At 34.0% G+C, this 25,331-nt stretch overlaps 1 long non-coding RNA gene across 3 annotated transcripts; it reads left to right on the forward strand.

Moving 5' to 3' along the window:
- The first annotated feature begins 5,339 nt into the window (after nucleotides 1-5,339).
- LOC131384653 (uncharacterized) lies at nucleotides 5,340-24,940 on the forward strand. 3 transcript variants are annotated; one of them, XR_009215721.1, is made up of 5 exons: nucleotides 5,340-5,385; nucleotides 6,490-6,639; nucleotides 12,438-12,533; nucleotides 12,892-12,954; nucleotides 24,740-24,940. It is a non-coding gene; the product is annotated as an uncharacterized LOC131384653 (long non-coding RNA). The 3 variants fall into 3 exon arrangements; XR_009215722.1 differs by having other exon boundaries at nucleotides 24,747-24,940; XR_009215720.1 differs by lacking the exon at nucleotides 24,740-24,940 and having other exon boundaries at nucleotides 12,892-13,084.
- Nucleotides 24,941-25,331: the final 391 nt, after the last annotated feature.

Consider the following 25,331-nt stretch of genomic DNA (forward strand, 5'->3'; position numbering starts at 1 on the left):
GGTCTGAGAGACAGTTTGTTATAATTTCTCCTCTTTTACATTTGCTGAGGAGTGCTTTACTTCCAACTATGTGGTCAATTTTGGAATAAGTGTGATGCGGTGCTGAGAAGAATGTATAGTCTGTTGATTTGAAGTGGAGAGTTCTGTAGATGTCTATTAGGTCTGCTTGGGGCAGAGCTGAGTTCAATTCCTCGATATCCTTGTTAACTTTCTGTCTCAGTGATCTGTCTAATGTTGACAGTAGGGTGTTAAAGTCTCCCATTATTACTGGGTGGGAGTCTACATCTCTTTGTAGGTCTCTAAGGACTTGCTTTACGAATCTAGGTGCTCCTGTATTGGGTGTATATATATTTAGGATAGTTAGCTTTTCTTGTTGAACTGATTTCTTTACCATTATGTAACGGCCTTCTTTGTCTCTTTTGATCTTTGTTGGTTTAAAGACTGTTTTATCAGAGACTAGGATTGCAACCCCTGCTTTTTCTGTTTGTTTGTTTTTCATTTGCTTGGTAGATCTTCCTCCACCCTTTTATTTTGAGCCTATGTGTGTCTCTGCACGTGAGATGGGTCTCCTGATTACAGCACACTGATGGGTCTTGACTCTTTATCCAATATGCCAGTCTGTGTCTTTTAATTGGAGCATTTAGCCCATTTACATTTAAAGTTAATATTGTTATGTATGAATTTGATCCTGTCATTATGATGTTAGCTGGTTATTTTGCTCATTAGTTGATGCATTTTCTTCCTAGCATCGATGGTCTTTACAATTTGGCATGTTTTTGCAGTGGCTGGTACCGGTTGTTCCTTTCCATGTTTAGTGCTTCCTTCAGGAGCTCTTGTAGGGCAGGCCTGGTGGTGACAAAATCTCTCAGCATTTGCTTGTCTGTAAAGGATTTTATTTCTCCTTCACTTATGAAGCTTAGTTTGGCTGGATATGAAATTCTGGGTTGAAAAATTCTTTTCTTTAAGAATGTTGAATATTGGCCCCCACTCTCTTCTGGCTTGTAGAGTTTCTGCTGAGAGATCTGCTATTAGTCTGATGGGCTTCCCTTTGTGGGTAACCCGACCTTTCTCTCTGGCTGCCCTTAACATTTTTTCCTTCATTTCGACTTTGGTGAATCTGACAATTATGTGTCTTGGAGTTTCTCTTCTCAAGGAGTATCTTTGTGCTGTTATCCGTATTTCCTGAATTTGAATGTTGGCCTGCTTTGCTACATTGGGGAATTTCTCCTGGATAATATCCTTCAGAGTGTTTTCCAACTTGGTTCCATTCTCCTCGTCACTTTCAGGTACACCAATCAGATATAGATTTGGTCTTTTCACATAGTCCTATGTTTCTTGGAGGCTTTGTTCGCTTCTTTTTACTCTTTTTTTTTCTCTAAACTTCTCTTCTCACTTCATTTCATTCATTTGATCTTCAATCACTGATATCCTTTCTTCCAGTTGATTGAATCAGTTACTGAAGTGTGTGCATTCGTTACATAGTTCTCGTGCCATGGTTTTCAGCTCCATCAGTTCATTTAAGGTCATATTAACTGAAATAACTAAACTAGTTATTCTAGTTAGCCATTCGTCCAATCTTTTTTCAAGGTTTTTAGCTTCTTTGCAATGGGTTCGAACTTCCTTCTTTAGCTCAGAGAAGTTTGATCGTCTGAAGCCTTCTTCTTTCAACTCGTCAAAGTCATTCTCCGTCCAGCTTTGTTCCATTGCTGGTGATGAGCTGTGCTCATTTGCAGGAGGAGAAGCCCTCTGATTTTTAGAATTTTCAGGTTTTCTACTCTATTTTTTCCCAATCTTTATGAGAACAAAGACACAACATACCAGAATCTCTGGGACACACTTAAAGCAGTGTGTAGAGGGAAATTTATAGCACTAAATGCCTGCAAGAAAAAGCAGGAAAGATCTAAAATTGACACCCTAACATCACAATTAAAAGAAGTAGAGAAGGAAGAGCAAATACATTCAAAAGTTGGCAGAAGGCAAGAAATAACTAAGATCAGAGCAGAACTGAAGAAGACAGAGACATAAAACCCTTCAAAAAATCAATGAATCCAGGAGCTGTTTTTTTGAAAAGATTAACAAAATTGATAGAGCCTAGCAAGACTAATAAAGAAGAAAAGAGAGAAGAATCAAGTAGATGCAATAAAAAATGATAAAGGGGATATCACCACTGATCCCACAGAAATACAAACTACCATCAGAGAATACCATAAACACCTCTACACAAATAAACTAGAAAAACTAGAAGAAATGGATAAATTCCTGGACACATACACCCTCCCAAGACTAAACCAGGAAGAAGTTGAATCCCTGAATAGACCAATAACAGGCTATGAAATTGAGGCAATAATCAATAGCTTACCAACCAAAAAAAGTCCAGGACCAGACGGATTCATAGCCGAATTCTACCAGAGGTACAAAGAGGAGATGGTACCATTCCTTCTGAAACTATTCCAATCAATAGAAAAAGAGGGAATCCTCCCTAACTCATTTCATGAGGCCAGCATCATCCTGATACCAAAGCCTGGCAGAGACACAACCAAAAAAGAGAATTTTAGACCAATAACCCTGATGAACATCAATGCAAAAATCCTCAAAAAAATACTGGCAAACCGAATCCAGCAGCACATCAAAAAGCTTATCCACCATGATCAAGTGGGCTTCATCACTGGGAGCAAGGCTGGTTCAACATATGCAAATCAATAAACTTAATCCAGCATATAAACAAAACCAAAGACAAAAACCACATGATTATCTCAACAGATGCAGGAAAGGCCTTTGATAAAATTCAACAACCTTCATGCTAAAAACTCTCAATAAATTAGGTATTGATGGGATATATCTCAAAATAATAAGAGCTATTTATGACAAACCCACAGCCAATATCATACTGAATGGGCAAGAACTGGAAGCTTTCCCTTTGAAAACTGGCACAAGACAGGTATGCCCTCTCTCACCACTCCTATTCAACATAGCACTGGAAGTTCTGGCCAGGGCAATCAGGCAGGAAAAAGAAATAAAGGGTATTCAATTAGGAAAAGAGGAAGTCAAATTGTCCTGCTTGCAGATGACATGATTGTATATTTAGAAAACCCCATAATCTCAGCCCAAAATCTCCTTAAGCTGATAAGCAACCTCCGCAAGTCTCAGGATACAAAATCAATGTGCAAAAATCACAAGCATTCTTATACACCAATAAGACACAAACAGAGAGCCAAATCATGAGTGAACACATATTCACAATTGCTTCAAAGAGAATAAAATACCTAGGAATCCAACTCACAAGGGATGTGAAGGACCTCTTCAAGGAGAACTACAAACCACTGCTCAAAGAAATAAAAGAGGACACAAACAAATGGAAGAACATTTCATGCTCATGGATAGGAAGAATCAATGTCATGAAAATGGCCATACTGCCCAAGGTAATTTATAGATTCAATGCCATCCCTATAAAGCTACCGATGACTTTCATCAGAGAATTGGAAAAAACTACTTTAAAGTTCATATGGAACCAAAAAAGAGCCCACATTGCCAAGTCAATCCTAAGCCAAAAGAACAAAGCTGGAGGCATCATGCTACCTGACTTCAAACTATACTGCAAGGCTACAGTAACCAAAACAGCATGGTACTGGTACCAAAACAGAGATATAGACCAATGGAACAGAGCAGAGCCCTCAGAAATAATACCACACATGTAGAACCATCTGATCTTTGACAAACCTGACAAACACAAGAAATGGGAAAAGGATTCCCTATTTAATAAATGGTGCTGGGAAAACTGGCTAGCCATATGTAGAAAGCTGAAACTGGATCCCTTCCTTACACCTGATACAAAAATTAATTCAAGATGGATTAAAGACTTAAATGTTAGACCTAAAACCATAAAAACCCTAGAAGAAAACCTAGGCAATACCATTCAGGACACAGGCATGGGCAAGGACTTCTTGACTAAAACACCAAAAGCAATGGCAACAAAAGCCAAAATTGACAAATGGGATCTAATTAAACTAAAGAGCTTCTGCACAGCAAAATAAACTACCATCAGAGTGAACAGGCAACCTACAGAATGGGAGAAAATTTTTGCAATGTATTCATCTGACAAAGGACTAATATCCAGAATCTACAATGAACTCAAACAAATTTACAAGAAAAAAACAAACAACCCCATCAAAAAGTGGGCAAAGGACATGAACAGACACTTCTCAAAAGAAGACATTTGTGCAGTCAAAAGACACATGAAAAAATGCTCATCATCACTGGTCATCAGAGAAATGCAAATCAAAAGCACAATGAGATAGCATCTCACACCAGTTAGAATGGCCATCATTAAAAAGTCAGGAAACAACAGGTGCTGGAGAGGATATGGAGAAATAGGAACACTTTTACACTGTTGGTGGGACTGTAAACTAGTTCAACCATTGTGGAAGTCAGTGTGGAGATTCCTCAGGGATCTAGAACTAGAAATACCATTTGATCCAGCTATCTCATTACTGGGTATATACCCAAAGGACTATAAATCATGCTGCTATAAAGACACATGCACACGTATGTTTATTGCAGCACTATTCACAATAGCAAAGAGTTGGAACCTACCCAAATGTCCAACAATAATAGACTGGATTAAGAAAATGTGGCACATATACACCATGGAATACTACACAGCCATAACATAGGATGAGTTCATGTCCTTTGTAGGGATATGGATGAAGGCGGAAACCATTATTCTCAGCAAACTATCATAAGGACAAAAAACCAAACACTGCATGTTCTCACTCATAGGTGGGAATTGAACAATGAGAAGACATGGACACAAGAAGGGGAACATCACACACTGGGGACAGTTGTGGGGTGGGGGGAGGGCAAAGGGATAGCACTAGGAGATATACCTAATGTTAAATGACTAGTTAATGGTTGCAGCACACCAACATGGCAAATGTATACCTATGTAACAAATCTGCACGTTGTGCACATGTACCCTAAAACTTAAAGTATAATAATAAAATAAATAAATAAATAATAAAATAAAATAAAAATAAAAATACCTTCCAAAAAAAGAAGAGATATAAGGAGAGGTATTTTACAGTTTTACCCTGTAATACCCAAATGCTCTTTTACTCCATGGGGTACTTCACCTACATTTTCATTTTTTGTCTTCATTTTTTGTCTTTGTAATTGATCTGCAGGCTAATTGATCTTGACACTAATGCATTCAGAAGGTTCCACTGTTGAGCAGGGGGGTTGGTTGCTAGGCAACCTCACAAAACAGCAACATTGCTGGGCCTCTTGCCTATAAGAGTCTTGTTTGGGGAGAATCTAAAGCATTATACTACTTCTAACTCTTTTCTCCTTAGGCCTCAAAAAAACAAGAGATTTGAATGAATACTGAAGGTATTTAAAAAGGATTATCGTGATTTTTTTTCAACTCAGAATATTAATGTCTTATTCTCAGGCTTTACGTGATATCTTTAAAACCTTCCTTTAGCAGTTTTTAAATATCAGATTAGTGTTCTATTAAGGTCTTAAAATATGAGCCAAGTCAAGAGAATAACACATTTATTTCTCCTATTTTTGGGTTTCACTGACCATTCTAAACCACATCTTCATAATTGTTTATAGTTGTTTATAATTCATAATTTTGTTGTGCATTCAAAGGCCATTGTGAATATTAAGAAATATTACAGGGCTGTTGTAGCATTTGATAATTCAATTTTGTCACTATCTCTATTAGGTAAATATTGATTATGATCTAGCCAAAGGGGAGAGAGGAAAGCTAAACATTTGCTATTAGATTTGGTTCATCGTGGAGGTAGTAAAGTTTTATTCTCAATTAGAGGAAATCATCTCATCAAATAGAAGATAATTCCTCTGGGAACACATGGACACGATTTTATTTTTTTAAAAAACCATTGTGCATTTCCTCCTCTTCTGGTGTCATCTCAACACGAGAGAGAGTTGATTTGCTAGGAAATATAAAACAGCTTTTTAAAATGTGGTCTGCAGTACTAGAACAATTCTCTTCATTTGTGTGTGTCTGTGTGTTTTCCTTGACTCCAAAGAGGTGATGAAGAAACATTCACTTGTTACTAGTAATAGTAAGTGATTACTATTAGTAGATGATTTACTAGTAACAGTAAAAAGTACTACTATTTACGAGTAGCAGTAAAGGTCAAACAATGGTATATACATGATTCTTCCAGGGCTTTCCCCAGAATGATGTGTTTAGATAACAAACACAATTTTGTCTATTTATATAGCATGTATATTTTTTCTTGTGCTCATACGTATTTTCATATGCTGTTAAACTTCTGTATCATTTTTATTAAGTACATATTTGAGAGTAGCCTTAAAATCTAGGTTATTTATTAATATTTGTAATGGAAAGGTAATATGGGCACTTAGTAGGGATATTTGTCATGGTGAAAATACCCAACTAATTATTTAATTAGAAAAAACTTAAGTTTTCTTTTTTATACTTATTTTTTCATTTGGTAGATGAGATCTATTCACTGAACCTGTTTACATAACTAAGGCAAGTGGAAGGAATATGGAATGACTACCCTAACACCACCAGCCTTCCTTTCTGAATATATCATCCATCACTTTCTTCATTAAACTCTCCAAAGAGGGTCCATGATAAATATGGTAATCGTGATTTCCTTAAAATATAGTAAATTATACTATATTTTAAATTAATATCATTTACTAACACTATCATGGGGCATGTTCTGCCCTCTTAGAACTATTTTATTTTTATTCACAGTAAGCAGGTAGCTTACTTTGTTCAATATGTTATTTCAAAGAACTCTTTGAATATAGGGTTGTCATGAATTAAAATTAGAAAAGTAGCAATTTTCTTTCAAAACTGCTTTGAAACATAACACATAAATATAGTCATATACGCATAAATAAATTTATTTTAGACAGAAAAGTACGTGATGTCCCTCTTAATATAAATCTTGAACTTTATACTGTAAAGGAACAAAGCTGGACTGTATCGAAGTGTTAGTTATGCTCTGAGGCTTAGGACTGTTGTTGTTGACAATACATATTATGAGAAAATAAATTATTCTAAGAGCTGGACATCTTTTTTATTTCCTAACCATTAAGAGAGGTATAGAACACTCAACGGAAATAAAGAGGAATAACAAAGCACAGAAGAAATTGTGTCTGAAAACTATGGCTTAATAACATTGCATTTACTGTTTGGTTATCTTTCCTATGTATATTAATTCAAATCTCCAGAAACAAAAAATCTCAGCAAACTTGTCTTTGCAACCTGAATGATCCAAATGAATCCCATCGATTAATAGAACTTTACTTGATCACCAGACTGTTACCTAAATTTGTTAAAGTCCCTGGGTTTTAAATTATAAGCAAGATGATGCAACATTTCATGGTTCAACCGTTCAACTTTAGTTTCACAGATTAAGCATATTATACGGTTTTAGTGATATAATGAGGAAAGAATAGACAGTCATTTGTGCATCAGACGCTGAACCCATAAATGCCTGGTCACCTTTGATACAAAACAGTTAGCAAGTCTATTGCAGTTTTGCAGGAAAAAAAAAATCTCGAAATAAGTTAGAAGAGGTGGGTGTGGAGAAATGCACGTGTGTTAAATATTTAAGTGAAGAAAATCTGTAAGGATTAATGATACACTTGGTGGAGGATAAGAAAGAAGGAGTTATAAATGCCTTTTAAGTCTCTGGGTTAAGAATCTTTGACATGTTAAATAAGGAATTTATTATGTACACACACAAATATATTTGACGTGAGATCTGTCTTCTTAATTCATGTTTTCTGGTTGTTATGCCTGTTTCTGCATTTTGTTTTATTCTCTGCCATTTCTGGTTTAATTATGGTTGTTCTTTCAAATTTCTATTTCCATTTGTATTTTCGTTTTGTGGATGATCAACTTTATATTTTAACAAACCCTTTTAGATTAGTCTTTCTTTGATTACTTCTCTATTTAACACATTTTACCTACACAGCCTCCCTTGCTGAAATTCCAAATCTGTTGAAATCTAGAGTTTTTATTCCAGATTTGAATTTTTAAAAACAGCTTCCTTTACAAAAGCTTTTCTTGAAAATTCAATGAGTATTTATGATATAGTGTTTATGATGTAGTAAAATACTTTACCATAATTTGATGTTTTACCTACACTACACAATTCTTTTTGCATATAAAGTTGTACATCTCCTCTCCTTGTTATTTTGTCTAGAGTGGTTCCTTGAGTAGTTGTGTATTTTTATTCAACTAGAAATGGCAAGATTCTATAAGATGGAATCTTTGTTGGGATCATAATAGTGTTACATATGACAAGCCCAATAACTGGTACATATTAGACATGTCAAACTTGTTTAAATAAATTTGTGAAATAAAGTATATTTTTATGTTATCATATATTGAAAGAAATCTGTTGTTCAAAATATTTACCTTTCAGATACATCTAAATACGGTTTTTATTTATTTTTATAGTCATCTTAGATTAGATATGTAATGGGAGAGAGTTTAATTTACCTTCCAAAATACTTGGTTTTAAAATACAGATGCTTGCCACGTTTTCTTTTAATCTTATTTTAATTCTAATTATTTTAATCAGAATACATTCAAATATGCATAAAAGTATTTTTAAGTAAGATGGACTATAACTTGATACGATTTTTAAGCTTATTAAACTTGTTAAACTTTTAAAAATCTTACGTCTTCCTTCAGGTAAGGAAATTACCTCCTAATGTTTTTCTGAGTACTTGTTTCAAATAGATGCTTGAGCTCTCTCAATAATAATAGAATCAGTAGAATATCTGAGGTGTAGTCAAGGTATCTATCTATCATCTATCAATCTATCCATCCATACACACACACATACATGCTAGCTACAAGTTGCTTCTTCTGTCCCGAAAGGTTTGTGAGTCGTTGTAGTTAATATCAAGTTAAATTAGGCATACTTTTTTTTTACTAAGAAAATCACTTGGGTTTTATAGAATGGAATGAGAATTGTGCAGATGTCAATAACTGGTGGTGAACAAATTAGAAGTTAGATGTAAGACATATATAATATCGAGATTCTACTCAATGTTGAACTATTTCAGCTTTTGCTTCCAAATGGGTACACTGGTGTTATGATGCATTTCACTTTGAAATTCTATTCTCAGTAGCATTTCCTTTGAAATCTCAACAAGTATGCTGGATAGAAGAGCCTTATGCATATGTGTTTATAGACAAGTAGAGTTCTACTTGTATTTATAAAAACGAATGGTAAAATATATAGGTATGCCTAAACAGAGAAAGACAGTACTTACTATAGACACAAACACACACACATAAATATAAATATACATGACTTCCCTGTTGATATAAAATTTGAGCATGCTGTTTGATAAAATTTTACTATTGATATCATGGTCAGTCTACCATCAAAGGTTATTGCATGTGTTATAGCTCCCCTTAAAACAATAAGTAAGCAAATTGATGTTAACCTAATTATAAGTGGCCTATATGGTTTTCACATGTTTAGCTGTAGAATAGAATTCAGAAATACATAGTCTTCTGTGAATTTGTGTATCTTTTCTTTTAACTCAGAACTGTCCAAATGAAATTTTTTAAAAAAACGAGCCAAAGTGTTTATTTTGAAACTAGAGCTGTTACTTGATTGCATTCCTCCAGAACTAAACTTGAAAAATTTAATTTGGTAAAGCAATTCAGATTTCCACAAAGAGGTTTACTCAAACCAGATAAAAATCCTTCCAGGGAAGTGAATAAAAAATTATGTTATGACGGATTTTCAAAACATAACATCTGAAATTATTCTCCTTTATGGATTTGTTGATAATATCTTAAGATGAGGTCTATTTTTTATAAATTCTCTACTAACTACAAGGCTTTATACAGTTTGGGCTTTCAATACATTTTAATTATTATGAATGTTTTTAGTGAGCAGATATACGTCACTTGAAACTCTCTTGTCTTTTAATATGTGTCGTATATATATACATATGCATCATGTAACTCCCCTAGCATCAGAAAAACATATTTACTGATAATCTTTGAGTTTGTTTCTACTTACGAAAACTAGTTTTATAGAACATTTGTGCTGAAAGTGTATTGCTACTGTCTGAATGTTTGTTTCTCCAAAATTTATATGCTGAAAAACTAATGTCCTATTGTGTTGGTATTAAGAGGTGGGGTCTTTGGAAAGTTATTAGGTCATAAAGGTGGAGCCCTTGTGAATGGGATTGATGCCCTCATAAAAGAGGACTGGGGGAGTTTGTTGCCAACTTTTGCCATGTGAGAACGCATATTGAAGGCAGCATCTTTACAAAATGATCCCTCACTAAACACCGAATCTACTGGAGACTTGATCTTGGACTTTCCAGATTTGTGAATTTGTGAGCAGTAAATTTCTCTTGTTTATTAATTACTCAGTGTCAAGTATGTTGTTAAGGTAGTTTGAATAGACTAAGACAGTGGTTCTAATCACACTTTAAGTTCTCCACTTCATTGTATTATTTTAGTCATTGAAAAAAATATTTATTCACAAGATGTCAGGAATTGAAATGCCAAGAATATGCCACTAAAACTATACAGAATTTAGTAGAAAAAAAATGAAGGAAATAAGACCAAATGCTGTGAAGTGAATTGCTCATTGCCTTGTGATGTCAGAGCAGTGGTATGTTTTATTTAGTACTGTATCTCAGTGTCTAGGCTGGAGCTTTTGCTGAATATATAAATAAATGGTAAAATAACTGCAAAGCTAGAGTTAGAACCTAGGCCCAGCCCCAGTCTATTACACTTCCAACTGCCTTATGATTGCCTTGCAGATTAAAGTATAACCGATATGAATAAAGAATTCAATGACTGTTTAGAAGACAAAACTCTCTGAAACCCACGGAAATATCCAAAAACTTAGAATTATTAACCCTTTACTACAGATTAAAGATGCTCACTAATGTTCTCTTGTTGTCAATCTGATTTATACTGCCAAGGTGTAATAACATATATAAATTATATACATATATATTCAATAGCTAGATATAAAAATCTGCTAGTGCTTAAAGAATATGTTTCTCTTATGTAATATAGTGGTTTCCAAAATGAGAGTGTACATGATGATCCCTTAAGATGCATGATGAATATTTTATTTCTATTTATTTTTATCTACATTATATAAAATTAAACATATCTAATAATATTTACATACAGACTGGCACTCTCATATATGCATGTTTTCTGTAGACAGCTTTATTTTTGTTAATTTTATTCCTTTAATGCAAACTATACCTACCCTTGCCCCCCTTCCTCTAGGTTATGAAAGTATTTAATAATTCTGCATTGTGAGCCCAGGCTGAACCATAACTCACATATATTGTTGTTACAATGGGCATGCTTATGGCTCTCTTTCATGTCCCTGAAGAAAAACACTGCTGAAAAACATGTTTTTTGTCTTTTCTTTCTTCTTTCAAAGATGGTATAGTAGGCTTTAGATGCATTTTTGATTCTCTGTCACACTATAGGCTGTTGAGAGTCTGGGTGGAATGACTGATCCTGAAGTAGGACCCCATCAGTTAGCTTGTCATATGTGATATTTATCTTCAGAGCTGAAAATTCACAGGGATGACTACATAACTATTCTGAGATACAACAGAATATTCAAATATTCAATGAAGTAATTTTCCTAAAAGAAGCACCTGGGAATAGAGGGATATTTACAAAAGTTTTATGTGTTTGTTCGGTAGCCATATAAAATTCAAAATGTATGTCAAGCTACCAAACTTTGAAATTTTACTTGAGAAACGTTGCCCTAAAACTATTCATTCTATGCTCTCAAAACATTAGGATTTGATAAAATTTAACTTGTATTTATAAAAGTATATTTTTAAAAATAACATTATTGTTATTCCTTATAAAGTCGTAGTTATATAGAGCGAGATATGAAATCCCGCACTTGTGTACACCTTTGTCATACTAGAACTGCTAGTACTCTGAGTTTCTTTGACTTTTTAAAAAACATTTTATTTCTATATCAGCTATATTATTCTTTTTTTTTCTTATGATAGTTTTTTCCTTTGTATGCCAATGTGCAATAGGGATTCTCTCAGGTTTAAGTATATGGCTAGCTACATTTTTAAAGTATTAAGATTATTAGATTGTGTGGCATATTTAGCACATTTAATACATGTAGAAAAACTTACCTCATTATAACATTTATTACTAGATTTACTTGTTATGGTTACAACTGAAAATTTGTTAAAATCCCACAGACTCTTTGCAAAAAAAAATGATTTAAATAAAATGGATCAAATGTAAATTAGGTCCTATTGCTCTATTTCTCTTGGAGAAAAAGTGCTAATATTGAATTTGTTCTTTATTAGTACAAGGTGCTTTCAGCATTCTTTCTTATTTCTATATTTTGTCTGAATTTTCCATGTTTTAAAAATAGGCATTTCACAATCCAAAAACAGTAATGCCTTTTGAAGAAATACAACTCCCAGTAACAGCACAGAGTCTGCTAGACTGTCCCATCACCATCAGTGGGGTAAGTGCTTTCTAAAGAGTTTCTAAAAGAGATTGTGTGCTTGTGCTACACAATAACAGCACTGGCTTCCAATAAAACTTTATGGGCAGGCTGGATGATTCCTGCCCTTTCCTGTGGAGACATTAAGCATCTTTATGGTAGTCACTTTGGTACTCACTACACAGAGCTGCTGAATAAGAAGCAACATGACTTCAAAATTGACCCCTGAAAATCCAAATAATTAGTTCCTATGAAAATTATTTGACATTCTTATTTGGAACCATTTTTGTTTTCTTTATTTATGACATATTAATGCTAGGTCAGGTCCCCTGGAGTAAGCAATTTCATAGATCTTTCTTATTTGTCTCTCTCTTTCAAGGTTGCCTACATTGATTATGGCCTGTTCCTTTGACAAGAACCCCAGGCCCCTGGATTTCTCCAGGTACTCATTAGTGTGACTGCTAATCCCTCTCAAGGCCCTGAAAATACTTCTTTAGAGATCCAAAGTAATTTTCTGATATTCCATCTAATCTATATTCTAAGCCAAACCATTCTAAATACACTCAGAGTTAATAAAAATCCATCTTGTCCTTTTCACGTGATGTAATAATGGACAAACAGAAATACTTATTTGTTTGATATCTGACTCGATTTATATACAAAAGGGTTTATATACAGACAGAAATGATATGCTTTTATTAGGTTAGGAATCACAGAAAATCTTCTAAATAATGAAAGTACCTTACTCAAAGGAAGTATGTCTAGTAGATAAAATTATACTTTCTTTATAAGCTTGAAGTCTTAATAATATGACAGTGGTTTGGGAAGTGAACACCTTTCATAAAAATATCCCAAACTATTAACTTGCTCACTCTTACTTCAGGTATTTGCTGTTTTCTGCATTGGATCATCTTCTCTCACCAGTTATTCTTTCTTTCAATTGTGCATCTACTCTTCCCTTGGGGTGATCTGCATACTTAATCTGAGGATGAAAACAGTCTGGTAAACAAATTATAGGGAATATGAGTATTAAACACAGGCTCAAGAGTTATAAGCAAGCCTGTTTACTTCACATTTGGCCTGAGTTTTAAACTAAGATTGACTTAAAATCTTCCTTCAGGGATTTATTTTATTGTAAGCACATTTAGCATGTGGAGAGTGCTATTACTTCAAAAGTATGGTCTGTTCAACTGACCGGAGGAGGGAGGGTATGAACCTTTTATCATGAGTGTTCCTTTCATCTTCATTGAGTCTGGAAATAGAAAACATGAATACTAAATAGAAGATAATAATTCTAAGAAAATACATACCATGTGATTTGTTTATTTCAAATCACCTTTCAAACTAAAATTTTCATAGGTGAAAAACCCAAGAAAGTCACTCAAAACAGCTCAACTACATGGAACCTGAAAAACCTGCTCCTGAATGACTAATGCGTACATAACGAAATGAAGGCGGAAATAAAGATGTTCTTTGAAACCAATGGGAACAAAGACACAACATAACAGAATCTCTAGGACACATTCAAAGCAGTGTGTAGAGGGAAATTTATAGCACTAAATGCCTGCAAGAGAAAGCAGGAAAGATCTAAAATTGACACCCTAACATCACAATTAAAAAAACTAGAAAAGCAAGAGCAAACAAATTCAAAAGCTAGCAGAAGGCAAGAAATAACTAAAATCAGAGCAGAACTGAAGGAAATAGAGATACAAACAATCCTCCAAAAATTAATGAATCCAGGAGGTGGTTTTTTGAAAAGATCAACAAAATCGATAGACTGCTAGCAAGACTGATAAAGAAGAAAAGAGAGAAGAATCAAATAGATGCAATAAAAAATGATAAAGGGGACATCACCACCAATCCCACAGAAATAGAAACTACCATCAGAGAATACTACAAACACCTCTACACAAATAAACTAGAAAATCTACAAGAAATGGATAAATTCCTCGACACATACACCCTCCCAAGTCTAAACCAAGAAGAAGTTGAATCTCTGAATAGACCAATAACAGGCTCTGAAATTGTGGCAATAATCAATAGCTAACCAACCAAAAAGAGTCCAGGACCAGATAGATTCACAGCCGAATTCTACCAGAGGTACGAGGAGGAACTGGTACCATTCCTTCTGAAACTATTCCAACCAATAGAAAAAGAGGGAATCCTCCCTAACTCATTTTATGAGGCCAGCATCATCCTGATACCAAAGCCTGGCAGAGACACAACAAAAAAAGAGAATTGTAGACCAATATCCTTGATGAACATTGATGCAAAAATCCTCAATAAAATACTGGCAAACCGAATCCAGCAGCACATCAAAAAGCTTATCCACCATGATCAAGTGGGCTTCATCCCTGGGATGCAAGGCTGGTTCAACATATGCAAATCAGTAAATGTAATCCAGCAAATAAACAGGACCAAAGACAAAAACCACATGACTATCTCAATAGATGCAGAAAAGGCCTTTGACAAAATTCAACAATTTTGCTAAAAACTCTCAATAAGTTAGGTGTTGATAGGATGTATCTCAAAATAATAAGAGCTCTCTATGACAAACCCACAGCCAATATCATACTGAATGGGCAAAAACTGGAAGCATTCCCTTTGAAAACTAGCACAAGACAGGGATGCCCTCTCTCACCACTCCTATTCAACATAGTGTTGGAAGTTCTGGCCAGGGCAATCAGGCAGGAGAAGGAAATAAAGGGTATTCAATTAGGAAAAGAAGCAGTCAAATTGTCCCTGTTTGCAGATGTATATCTAGAAAACCCCATTGTCTCAGCCCAAAATCTTCTTAAGCTGATAAGCAACTTCAGCAAAGTCTCAGGATACAAAATCAATGTACGAAAATCTCAAGCATTCTTATACACGAATAACAGACAAACAGAGAGCCAAATCATGAGTGAACTACCATTCACAATTGCTTCAAAGAGAATAAAATACCTAGGAATCCAACTCACAAGGGACGTGAAGGACCTCTTCAAGGAGAACTACAAACCACTGCTCAATGAAATAAAAGAGGATACAAACAAATGGAAGAACATTCCATGCTCATGGGTTGGAAGAATCCATATCATGAAAATAGCCATACTGCCCAAGGTAATTTATAGATTCAATGCCATCCCCATCAAGCTACCAATGACTTTCTTCACAGAATTGGAAAAATATACTTTGAAGTTTATACGGAACCAAAAAGGAGCCCGCATCGCCAAGTCAATCTTAACCCAAAAGAACAAAGCTGGAGGCATCACGCTACCTGACTTCAAACTATACTACAAGGCTACAGTAACCAAAACAGCATGGTACTGGTACCAAAACAGAGATATAGATCAATGGAACAGAACAGAGCCCTCAGAAATAATGCCTCCTATCTACAAATATCTGATCTTTGACAAACCTGACAAAAGCAAGCAATGGGGATAGGATTCTCTATTTAATAAATGGTGCTGGGAAAACTGGCTAACCGTATGTAGAAAAAACTGGATCCCTTCCATACACCTTATACAAAAATTAATTCAAGATGGATTAAAGACTTACATGTTAGACCTAAAACCATAAAAACCCTAGAAGAAAACCTAAGCATTACCATTCAGGACATAGGCATGGGCAAGGACTTCATGTCTAAAACACCAAAACAATGGCAACAAAAGCCAAAATTGACAAACGGGATCTAATTAAACTAAAGAGCTTCTGCACAGCAAAATAAACTACCATCAGAGTGAACAGGCAACCTACAGAATGGGAGAAAATTTTTGCAATCTACTCATCTGACAAAGGACTAATATCCAGAATCTACAATGAACTCAAACAAATTTACAAGAAAAAAACAAACAACCCCATCAAAAAATGGGCGAAGGACATGAACAGACACTTCTCAAAAGAAGACATTTATGCAGCCAAAAAACACATGAAAAAATGCTCATCATCACTGGCCATCAGAGAAATGCAAATCAAAAGCACAATGAGATACCATCTCACACCAGTTAGAATGGCCATCATTAAAAAGTCAGGAAACAACAAGTGCTGGAGAGGATGTGGAGAAATAGGAACACTTTTACACTGTTGGTGGGACTGTAAACTAGTTCAACCATTGTAGAAGTCAGTGTGGCAATTCCTCAGGGATCTTGAACTAGAAATACCATATGACCCAGCCATCCCATTACTGGGTATTTACCCAGAGGATTATAAATCATGCTGCTATAAAGACACATGCACACATATGTTTACTGTGGCACTATTCACAATAGCAAAGACTTGGAACCAACCCAAATGTCCAACAATGATAGACTGGATTAAGAAAATGTGGCACATATACACCATGGAATACTATGCAGCCCTAAAAATTGATGAGTTCATGTCCTTTGTAGGGACATGGATGAAACTGGAAATCATCATTCTCTAATCCCTAAACTATCACAAAGACAAAAAAAACAAATACCACATGTTCTCACTCATAAGTGGGAATTGAACAATGAGAACACACAGACACAGGAAGGGGAACATCACACTCTGGGGACTGTTGTGGGGTGAGGGGAGGGGGGAGGGATAGCATTAGGAGATATTCCTAATGCTAAATGACAAGTTAATGGGTGCAGCACACCAACGTGGCACATAGATACATATGTAACAAACCTGCACATTGTGCACATGTACCCTAAAACTTAAAGTACAATTAAAAAAAATAAAAAATAAAAATGCCCTATTGTCCAATAGCACATATATATTTTATACTGCAATTGCCCACACCACCCATTGTGAAAACACTAAGACGATATGCATTAAAAATCTTAAAATTTTTATACTGTTAAAAAAAAAAAAACCTGTTGCTTCAAACTAGTCTTCGTAAAATGTTCTCAAATCACTTGAGTATATTTTGCATGCATATTTCCTAGTAATGCCATGGGAAGTATTTGAAAGGAATAAATTCTAGGGAGGCACTGCACAGCTCATAGTTTCATATTCTCAGGTCGTTGCTAAAAAATACACTGAAGAAAAATATTAATAGAGAGTCAATATAGCTTATTCATAGACTCTTACTTTGCCTGTATTCAAATCACAGCACCACTACTGTGTGTCTCTGGCAGGATATTCAAGCTCTCTTTGTTCCTGCATCTGTAGAATGGGTTAAGAATAGCACCTACCTTAGGACTTCTTTGAGAATAAAGTATTTAATGCACAGCCCTCAGAAGTGTGCCCGCCTTAGAGTAAGAACAGGTCTATCACTTTGCATAATGGGGCACCATTTGGGTTGAATTCTTTGTCATTTGTGCCTGTTGGAACACAGCATATTATATGACTAGTGTCTTTTTTTTTTTAATTTTATTATACTTCAAGTTTTAGGGTACATGTGCACAACGTGCAGGTTTGTTACATATGTATACTTGTGCCATGTTGGTGTGCTGCACCCATTAACTCATCATTTAGCATTAGGTATATCTCCTGTGACTGGTGTCTTGACATTCTGCTACAAAACACTCTTGTATCGCATGATGTAAATTAACTGTTATTACTATTTTGATTTATGCTGGGGTGACCTTATTTCTTGGTTTGGTCAGGACAGTCTTGGTTTGTTTCTGTCTTCCTGATAAAATTGTTAACAATCTCTTTCATTCTCTGATCCATTTATTCAAGCCTGTTTGAAAGAAATTTGCTAGCCCATTTGTTTAGAACTTTAATATAGAGTATTTTATTTTTATTTAAATCTCAATATATTTAGATTCAGACTCCAAGTCTGCACGGCCTATTACACGGCAATTTTCTACAAAGATATTCACTTGGCTTGGGGCAAGTGAATGTTTGTTTCCATTTGGTTTTGCCAAAAGATTCAGATTCTTATTTTATAAGCCTTTACAGAAGTATTTTGACATAATTTCTTCATTGCTAATCAATTTAGTATCTCATATATAATTATTATTTCTAGACAATTGAGAAACAGTATACACTGTTTCAGCATTACTCTAAGTTTTCACGTCATTACCCCTATGAAAAGTAATATTTGCATAGAAGACTTAACTGAAATAAAAGGAATTTGGAGGCATTAATAAGAAAGCCAACAACACAATTTATCACATTTTCTTAAAATGTATACCATTATAAGAAAAATAAATACTAAAGAAGACATTACATATTGAATTATATAAAACTTCCAGATAAAATATTTTTATTTTTGAAAGGAAAAACTGGGGCTTGTTTATGTGAACATAATTTTATACCGATTTTATTTTTGTAATGGTTAAATGTAGTTCTGATCAAAGTTGTTTAAATAATCTTTTCACTTTATTTCCAGTTGTCATCAGTGATAAATTTGACACTAGTATGTAGCAAAAATAGCAAAAAGAAAAACAAATTATCATCGGGGATATCCTTCTTACCATTAATCTAAATGTGGTTAAGTTTCTTTCTTTAAATTATGTGTCAGGTTATAACTTTTCTTTATATGTAATATTTCATTAAAAATGTTATGTTAAAATTTTTTATGAAGATGGATTTCAAAATCAATTGAACTTCTTCACATCAATAATTTGAAAGTAATTATGATTTCTCTAAAGCATACACAGTTGTTCTACTAGTCTTTTTTTTTTTTTAAAGATAATTTCAAAGTCCCTTCTTCAAAGTTAGATTTCCCCCTCATCGGAATTCATAAATTTCACTGGCATGTGTTAGTCTATTCTCATGGTCTTGTTCATTTCTATTATGTTCATGCATGCATTCAAATATGTCACTTTCATAAACTAATTTTTTTTGTTTTTTGTTTTGTTTTGTTTTGTTTTTGAGACAGAGTCTCGCTCTGTCACCCAGGCTGGAGTGCAATGGAGCTATCTTGGCTCACTGCAAGCTCCACTCCCTGGTTCAAGTGATTCTCTTGCCTCAGCCTCCTGAGTAGCTGGGATTACAGGCACACACCACCACTGCTGGCTAATTTTTGTATTTTTGGTAGAGACAGGTTTCACGATGTTGGTCAGGCTGGTCTTGAACTCCTGACCTCGGGTGATTCACCCGCCTTGACCTCACAAAGTTCTGGGATTACAGGTGTGAGCCACTGCGCCAGGCCAAAAATAGCTTTATTGATGTATAATTAATATACAATAACTACACATATTTAATGTATATAATTTTATGAGATTGGGCATGTGCATATATTCCTAAAGCTGTCACTACAATAAAGTTAATAAACATATTCATCATCTCCAAAAGTTTCTTCATGCTGTTTTGTTTTTATTTGTTTACGGTAAAAACAATTAACATAAAAATCTACCCTTTTAACAAATTTTTAAGTTTGCAATACAGTACTGTTACCTATAGGCATTATGTTGTATAGCAGAACTCTGGAATTTATTCATTTTGCATAATAAAACTTTATACCATTGAAAACAACTCATTTTCCCCTTTCTCCAACTTCTCGTAACCACTACTCCATCTGACTATTAGAATCAGAATCTTTTAGAGATAGCTGCACAACATCATGTTTACTGTGACATTATTCAGAAGAGTTAAGATGTGAAAGTAGCCTAAATGTCCATTTATAAGTGAATAGACAGAGCACATAACTCTTGAGTATCTTTCTTCTGGAAACCAGCACTTTGCATGAAGCAGTAGAGTGCCCATTTTGAGCTTATTTTCTGACATCAAAGCTGAAAAGAGGCAAGTCTAGCACTCTGGGTTTTATAGATTAATCAGTTTGCTATATTTATTTAATTATTCCTATCTACAAGGTTATATTTACATATGAGAGCTTCTCTGTGACTAAAATCCTGTTTTATTTGCAACTCCATGTTTTCTGAATAAAATTATAAAGACATATCTCCCTCCTCTCATTGCAGCAACACTGTCGTTACACACACACCCAGATTTTCATAACAACTCATTTTTAAAGGATTTATTTACGGCTTTAAAATTTTTGACATATTTCTGTAGAACAAACACATTGATTTTAAATATTTCTTTTCCGGGATTCTAGCTAGTAGTATTAACTGTGCTTAGGAACTAAGAGCTGTAGATTCACCAACATGCAATATAAGCTTTTTAAGTCTCATAATCATCTGGATTTGCGTTTTCTTTATATAATTTGGCCATGTTGGTGCTTCATGTTATAAGAGTTTGTTTCAACAATAAATGTTGTATTTCTTTGCTCAATTTGTGCACGGTGGCTCATGCCTGTAATCCTAGCACTTAGGGAGGCTGAGGTGAGCAGATCATGAGGTCAAGAGATGGAGACCATCCTGGCCAACATGATAAAACCCCGTCTCTACTAAAAAAATATGAAAACAAAAAATTAGCTGGGCTTGGTGGCACATGCCTGTAGCCCATGTACTCGGGAGGCCGAGGCAGGAGAATCAGAGATTGTAGAGATTAGGTTCAACCCGGCAGGCGGAGTTTACAGTGAGCCGAGATTGCGCCACTGCACTCCAGCCTGGCGACAGAGCGAGAAACTCCATCTAAAAAATAAAAATTAAAAAAAAAAATGAAACAAAGCATTAAAAATATCAATAGGCCAATAAGCAGTTTTGCAACCAAAACATTTGTTGTTCATCTGTTGACTGTAGTATTTTCTAAACAGCTTCTTGAGCTTGATCTGAAAATGACGTAACTGATCTCACAGAATTACAGTGTTTTTAAATTTGTGTTTACAAAAAGAACCTGAAATAATCTCAGCTCTAATTTTTTGAGAGGGTCAGGTGCTGGTCTGGGTGACACTCTTGTTTTATTTTATAACTTTATCATATAGAGAAAGTATTTTGGCTGAGGAAGAAAAACACTAAGGAATATGAGTCAAATTTGAGATGCTCCTCATTTATCAACCCATTATCTCAGAAGAATAGAAAATATTTTATATTTTAAAAATGTACTTAAATAACTAAAATTGTTTTAAAATTATGTGCATTTTTTTGTTCATGTAATGGCTACAATTATTTTAAAAAATAATTTCCTAGAGATATTAAGGTTATTTATGTAAATTTTTAAAATTAATCATTTATACATATTTTTTAAATAAGCACTAAGTTGTATTTTGAAAATAGAAATGTAACTCATAATTCCATCGTAAACAAGAATTTGAGTAATTGTTAATACCAATTGGCAAAATTCAGTCATCCAATAACAACATGTTCAACAACATACTCTGTACAGAAACATCCAATACTAAATATTACTATTATTAATAAAAATATAAACCATGCATTCTTTACAAACATATTGTGAAAAATTAGAGGAATTTAATAATAAATAATAATTTTTATAATAATAAAAATAACCAATAGACTTTGTACATATAATTATAATAAAGAACTTTGCTAAATGAAGTGCATCTAAAATAATAATCATACCATTTGATTGTTTCAAGGAAAAGGTCAAGTTGAAGTTCTGTGAGACCTCAGAAGAGAGCTTTCTAGATGCTAGTGCTATGACTTAAATTTTTTATGTCTAGATAAAACAAAAATTCAATGTAGACATTTTACAGAGGGAAGCACACAATATTGCCCAAATATTATTATAACTGTTACAAAATTTTGGTGGTTCTTAGAATCATTTAAAATATTGTATTACTATAAAAGTTTACAAACATTTATATTTCATTATTTGTGTCTTGTCTGAAAGTCATATCATACCCAATTTGAGAGCTTTGTATTATTTATCATTTTACATAGATAAGAAGTAGCTTAAAAGAGAAAAGTGGTGAATCTTTTACAAGCAGGATATTTTAAATGTTGTATGGAGAATTGGGGTATACACAGACATCCTCAATGAACCGCAGTTTCAACTGGAGTTTAAGAAAGAAATATTTGTTGTGAGTGGGTGTTTGTCCCACTGAAAAGGAAAGTAACAAAAAAGAGTATCTTTAAACTCTACTAATTATAACATGACCAATATATGTTCATCCTGCTTTAATGTTAACAAAGTGGTTTTGTTGTTATTGTTGTGGGTTTTGTTTTTTGTTTGTTTGTTTTTTGTTTTTGTTTTGAGATGGAGTTTCGCTTTTGTCTCCCAGGATGGAGGGCAATGGCGTGATCTCGGCTCACTGCAACCTCCGCCTCCCAGATTCAAGCGATTCTCCTGCCTCAGCCTCCCGAGTAGCTAGAATTACAGACACCCGCCACCATGCCCAGCTAATTTTCTTTTGTATTTTTAGTAGAGATGGTGTTTCACCATGTTGACCGGGCTGGTCTCAAACTCCTGACCTCAGGTGATTACACCCGCCTAGGCCTCCCAAGTGCTGGGACTACAGGCATGAGCCACTGCACCCAGCCAGTGGTTTGTTAAATAATATATATGAGCCCTAGAAAATTCTTGTGAGGCAGGTGCTTATTTTATAGAAGAAGAAATAGCCTTAATAATTTCACTAAAATTGCATAACTCATGAGATTAAAAAATACTCTAAAATATTAAAGTTGTTTGAATTCCATGTAACTTCAAGTTTGTTAAATACAGCTTGGTGGATGATATAAATTATCAATAAATAAGCAAAAATAGTACCAACTATTAAGTATAGAGAGTATTCTGAAAAAGATGCTTTTTAATATTCAACTCATAGGGAAAAGCAGAGTGATTTTGGTTCCAATTAAACAATATATTTTCTAGTGGATAATAATATAGAATAAATAGTTCTCACTTACATACATTAGGTCCCACAATTCAGGAATATTTCATTGTACATTGACAGGTGTATTGCCCTTTCCTGAAATAAGTCTAGAGACCTAAAATGTTTTGTTGATCAACTTTGAGTGATAATACTACAGAAAAGTAAATTAGCATTGTGTATATATGTGTAATATACATAAAATACATATGTATTACACACTTTAAATCTATATCTTATAAAATAATGTTAAAATTCAAACACATTTTGTTCTGATTAGATTTAGACAAACTACTTGGCATTTTCAACCATTGTACAGGAAAATAATGGGAGCTTAAAGTTCTTCTTGTCAGATTTCCTGTTACAATTCTTTCTGCTTTACCCTTAATTACTTGGATTAAGCATCTTTTAGATTTTTCTTTTGCATTAAATAACAGACGTTGTCTTCCTTTCTATATTAATGCATCTAATGACAGGAAATTCATTCTATTTCTTTCTGAGTGCTGCCACATTATCTGCCCTGACTGTGGTTTTCCAATATTTCCTTCTTCACCCAAAAGGGGAGATATTGCCTCTCTGAGACAAGATGAAAGATTCTTCCCTATCAGTTCACAGAATCATAACTTCTGGTAACTTCCTAAATCATTCTGCATCAGTGAAAACAGTCACAAAACACACCCTGTTTGCTCTTTCATGCCTACTTATATATGTATGTTATGAATTTTGAAAGTGTAGCAGTTTAATGGCAGGCAAAATATTCAGGTTCTCAGAAGAAGATAATTAGTGCATGAAATGTAAACACAAGAACTCATATGACTTTTAATAAAAACATATCTCTAATTTAAAAGTATTTTATATTACAGTTCTTATTTTCAAAATAATGATTATCACAGTTACAACTACTATCATTTTTATTATTCTTTTTTAACTTATCAAGTTATATAATCATTTATACCTCCATTTCTTTTTGTGTTGCTTTTTATTACCCTACTGCTTTCTAACCATAGTTTAAATACAGTCTTCCAGTAGTAAAATCAAAAAATTCAGAAGTTGCAAATTCATAAGTCCCATATTTTTAAAAGAGGACTTATATGGATCATAAAACGTTTCACAGGTTGTGTTGAAATACAATAGTATGTTTATGTTTACTAGTGAAAGAAATTGGAAGGAACACAAAACCAAAATCTAGAAGTAGAAAACAAAATCAAAAAGGAAGATAGTACTTATATGGACACTGATAACTTTATTTCTTGTGTTTTTTCTCAAGTTTTGAGCTTTAAATTATCCAGAACAAAGGCTTTTAGTAAAGATTCTAAATGGAAGAGTGTTTCTGAGGATGGGCAATACTTTCTAATTTTTGTTTAAGAGGGGTCAGTATGTTATCCTGACATTCTAGCTAATAGAATTGCTGCAGCATTTCAAAAATAAACAAAAAGGGGAATTTTTCTAACATCTTTCCAAAAAAGGAAGTTTGAAAATCCCAACATAAGGTTGTGTTTTTCAATGGCAATACTTTTTTTTTCCAGAAGTATTTTGTCAGTTATTTTGTGCTATACACAGATGGCCAATTATTCAGAGAACTTGATAAAGCAATAGATTGTGTAATGTGAAAATAAAGACAAAAAAGCAAGTGTCTAAATGTCTGTGTTATAAGTTTTTAGGTTGTATTGGCAGATAGCAGAAGTCAAAAGAAAATTAAAAAAAAAAAAAATAAGAGAAAGCCTCATTCTGGATACAAGGAGAAGGACGTAAAATTCCATGAAGGTGATGAGCAACACAGGTGACATAACAAGGTTTATTACGGTAAAGATTTCTGTCTAATTTCTTCATTGCCATATCCCATGTACTCAGAACATAGAACACACAATATTTGTTGAATAAGTAAATAAATAGATACTGAATAGCTGCCAAACCTGCCTGATATGAGCCAGAAAATAAAACTAAAAAGAACCAAGGAAATACAAAAATAGGAGACAAAGGTGAACGGAGGTAACAACGATTCCAAGATACCTACAGTGAACTGAAGAAAACTAGGCCATGAAAGAAGAGCAGCTCTGTGGACTCTGAATATCATTATCAGATGAGTTTAGTTACTTCGTCTCATGAACATTCAAGTTCAGTTGTGCCTAACTCAAGATCAATTTTAGTTTACCTGTAACTCCTAAAATAGTTTTGTGGGTATAGATCATATGGAGGGAAGAGTAGACATAGTGAGAAAATATTTGCTCTCAAAGACTAAGTATAAT

This window comes from Hylobates moloch, unplaced genomic scaffold, assembly GCF_009828535.3.
Source record: "Hylobates moloch isolate HMO894 unplaced genomic scaffold, HMol_V3 SCAFFOLD_11, whole genome shotgun sequence".
In the NCBI taxonomy this organism is placed as follows: domain Eukaryota; kingdom Metazoa; phylum Chordata; class Mammalia; order Primates; family Hylobatidae; genus Hylobates; species Hylobates moloch.